The 4,060-nt window shown below is 45.4% G+C and overlaps 1 non-coding gene across 1 annotated transcript; it reads left to right on the top strand.

Moving 5' to 3' along the window:
- The first annotated feature begins 3,352 nt into the window (after positions 1-3,352).
- On the top strand, positions 3,353-3,459 carry LOC120253471. Its single transcript, XR_005534286.1, has one exon. It is a non-coding gene; the product is annotated as a small nucleolar RNA R71 (small nucleolar RNA).
- Positions 3,460-4,060: the final 601 nt, after the last annotated feature.

Raw genomic sequence — 4,060 nt, 5'->3', positions numbered from 1 at the left:
GTGGCCTCTTCTCAGCTTGCTTCTTTGACCTAGGTGCCATGATCTGCAAAATTTAAACAAAATTGGTCAAATAAGTTGATAAAACAATACTGCAGAAATCCACACGGTCGTGTGGAATTTCCGCACGCCCGTGTCGATTCACGGGGCGTGAGAACCGCACGGCCACGCATCAAAAATCTAAAAATACAACTCAATAATATTTCTAACTTCATTCTAAACATAAATCATTGTTCCAATTGAAGAAACAAAGCATTATTAACCAGATTAATTGATAGAAATCATGAATTGACGAAGAAGATGATAAAAAGGGATTTACCGACGAAGAGAAGTGAGAAAATGAAGAGCCGGCCGGAAAACTTTGCTAAAATCCCACCAAACTGGCGCAATGGACTCGGAGAGTATTGTGAGAGTGTTTTCAAGTGAAAAGGAGTCGTGAAGAGGGAGAGAAATCATCCTCTTTTAAATATAACTCGCGACTTTTGACGTTCTGTGCATCCACACGGGCGTGTGGAAATTCCCCAAGCCCGTGTGCCTCACTTCAAAAGCTCCACAAGGGCGTACGCATGCCCCTGTGTGCTCTCGGGAAAAACTCTCACTGACTTAGAACGATCTCCCACGGGCGTGCAGAAAATATCCACGCCCGTGCGCCAGACCCACAGGGGCAGACGCACGGCCCTGTGGCTTCCCTGGACAACCGAGAAAAATATCAAGTCTTACGCACGCCCGTGCCGAAATTCCCCACTGGAGTGGACATTCACATGCCCAACTCACAGGGGCAGCCGCACGCCCCTGTGTTTTCTCGGGATGGAGGGAGCAACCTGCAAAGTTTCGCAATGGCGTGCGGAAATTACCCACACCCGTGTGGGGTTCACAAGGTCACCCACAGGGGCGAGTCCACGCCCCTGTGTGTTCTCAGGAAAATCTGCCCAACTCTGCAGGAATTCACACGCCCATGTGGAAATTAACCACGGGCGTGCGCCAGTCGCATGGTCGTCCACAGGGGCAGCCGCACGCCCCTGTGTCCTCTCTGGATGAGCTCACAGTACACATCCACGGGCGTGCAGAAATTCCACACGCCTGTGTGTTTTCTCTGGATGACTTAGAAAAAACCTGCAGGCTCTGCAGAAAAATTCTGAACATGTTTACACACTCAGAGACTGCCCTAGATGCAAAATTTACCAGATAAAAACATGAAATAGAACTCAAACAACCAACCTTCGCCAATTCTTCATAAAATACATGATGAATTTGAAAAACCCACTATAAAATTGCAGCACAAACACCTAAACATTAAAACACCAACACTTAACTATTTATTCATGTAAAAAACTAAACTAAAAACTAAGAAAACAGTAAACACTTGGGTTGTCTCCCAAGAAGCGCTTGTTTAACATCACTAAGCTTGACGTATCTTTCTTACCTCACGGGGGTTCATAAATGAAGGTTGCCCTCTTACCCATGGCTTGAAAGCATGATGAGCAAAGTCTCTTGAGGATAGAGGGTGTACTCTCGAGCTTCGGACCACCTAGCAATGGTTCGTCCAACTTCCTTGGCTCATGTACGTCTCAAACAATCTTGGAGCATTTTCGGTCGCGTCTCCGAGCCCTCTTCATTTTCCGGAGAACCTTCTTCAAGATCCCCGGGGTAAATGTTACTTCTTCAGTCGAACTAAGCATCATTACTTCTTCATTGCTCTCCTCTTGGTCGAACAATCCTTCATATGCATCCGGGTTGAACATTTCCTGCATATATTCATCAACAATTTCATCAGTAGTGTCAAGAAAGTATAGAGTATCATCAAAATCGAGAGAATGCCGCATGGATTCAGCAAGCCGGTATGTGAGCTTATCGTCTCCAACTCTCAATGTGAGCTCCCCGCCGTCCATGTCAATCAATGCTTTGGAAGTCCGGAAGAACGGTCTCCCAAGTATCAAGGGTACATCTGCATCCTCATCGACATCTAGCACTACAAAGTCAACCGGAGAAATGTACTTGTCCACCTTGACAACCACGTCTTCAATGATGCCTCTCAGATGTCGCACCGTTCGGTCTGCCAATTGTAAAGTCATCCGAGTAGGCCTAGGCTCACCCAAGCCTAGCTTTTGGAAGAAAGTATATGGCATGACGTTGATGCTCGCCCCTGAATCCGCCAATGCCATTTCCTCACCTAAGTTGCCGATGTTACAAGGAAAGATGAAGCTTCCCGGGTCTTTCTTCTTGTTTGGCATGTTCTTTTGCAACACCGCCGAGCATGAAGCATCAAGCACCAATGAAGCACTCTCCTCCAATTTCCTCTTGTTGTTCAATTGGTCTTTTAGGAACTTCGCATACTTAGGCATTTGAGCCAATGCCTCAACAAAAGGAATGTTGATGTGGAGTTGCTTGAACAAACTCAGGAACTTCTTATACTGTTCATCCCCTTGGTCATTTTTCAATCTAGAGGGATAAGGGATTCTTGGCTTGAAAGGTGGGGGTGCCACCACTTTCTCTTTGTTTGCTCCCTCCTCAACCTCTACAACCTCGGGTGCGTGTTCTTTCGACTTCTCACTCAGAAGCCTCCCTTTAACCTCTCGACCACTTCTCATAGTGATCGCCTTCACATGTTCTCTAGGGTTGGTTTCCGTGTTTGCTTGGTAAACTTCCATGTGGCCTTTTCGAGAGAGACTTCGCAATTTGCCCCACTTGATTTTCAAGGTTGTGCAAGGAGGCGGTGTGATTGCGAAGTGTAGCTTCGACTGATTCAAACCATGTATTTGTCGATTGAACAAATCTAGCCAAGTGCTTCTCCAAATCCGTCATTCGGGTTTCCAAGCCTGAAATTCTGTTTTCCACTTGAGGGGCTTGTTGTTGTTGTTGGAAACCCGATGGCCCCATGGTCTTCTGTAGTCCTTGATTACTCCATGAAAAGTTGGGATGATTCTTCCAACTTGAATTGTAGGTGTTGCTGTATGGATTCCCTTGAGGTCTCATTCCATTACCTACAAAGCAAACGTTCTCAATTGAAGAAACATCACCAATGACGATTGGGTAATCAGAGGGAGCATGTCCTCAACCACAACTGATGCAATTGGTCATGGCCGCAACTCTATTCGAAGCTATAAGATCTAGCTTCTTACTCAAACTCTCCACTTGGGCCGCCAATGAAGTTACCGCATCAATTTCATGGAGACCGGCCACCTTCTTTTTCTCCCTAGCGTTCCACTGGTAGCTATTTAACCCCATTTCCTCAATCAATTGACGAGCCTCATCGGGGGTCTTGCTACCTAAGGTACCTCCTGCCGCCACATCCAAGAGTTGCCTTGTACTCGGGTTCAAACCATTGTAGAAGGTTTGAACAATCATCCACTCCGGGAATCCGTGTTGCGGACATTTTCGTAGGAGTTCCTTGAACCTTTCCCATGTCTCAAATAGAAACTCCAATTCCAACTGCACAAAGGATAAGATCTCATTTTTAAGCTTTGCTGATTTTCTGGGAGGGAAATAACGGGCTAGAAAAGCTTCTACCATCTCCTCCCCTTTAGGTAATGAGTGTAGCCACTGCTTTGCTCTCTTTTTTAAGGAAAATGGGAAGGCTCTCAATTTGATGGCATCATCTGTCACACCATTTATCTTCAGCATGTCACACATCTCGAGGAAGCTCTCTATGTGACTATTTGGATCCTCATCGGCCAAACCATTGAATTATGCGGACTGCTGCAGCATATGGATGAATGTCGGCTTTAGCTCGAAGTTCTAAGCTATAAATGGGGGACACACAATACTCGATTGTATCCCCAACACTGAAGGTCTGGCATAATCAGATAGTGTTCATTGTTGCTTATTTTGTTATGCCATGTTTTCAGATTCTTCTACTTCCAAATCAGCTGGATTATGCTGTTCTTGCACAGGTTCTTTCTTTTTTCTTCTAAGTGTACGTTCAAGCTCAGGGTCTCCTTCAATCAATATTGATAGATTCCCTCGGGTCATAACCTGGAGCTGCACCAAAAATAAAGAAAAAGACAATCAGAACGATGATAGAATAAGAAGATATGAATTAGAATGTGTGGTGAAATAGCTAAGA

This window comes from Dioscorea cayenensis, unplaced genomic scaffold (genome assembly GCF_009730915.1).
Source record: "Dioscorea cayenensis subsp. rotundata cultivar TDr96_F1 unplaced genomic scaffold, TDr96_F1_v2_PseudoChromosome.rev07_lg8_w22 25.fasta BLBR01000095.1, whole genome shotgun sequence".
In the NCBI taxonomy this organism is placed as follows: domain Eukaryota; kingdom Viridiplantae; phylum Streptophyta; class Magnoliopsida; order Dioscoreales; family Dioscoreaceae; genus Dioscorea; species Dioscorea cayenensis.
This window is presented reverse-complemented; position numbering and strand designations above follow the sequence as displayed.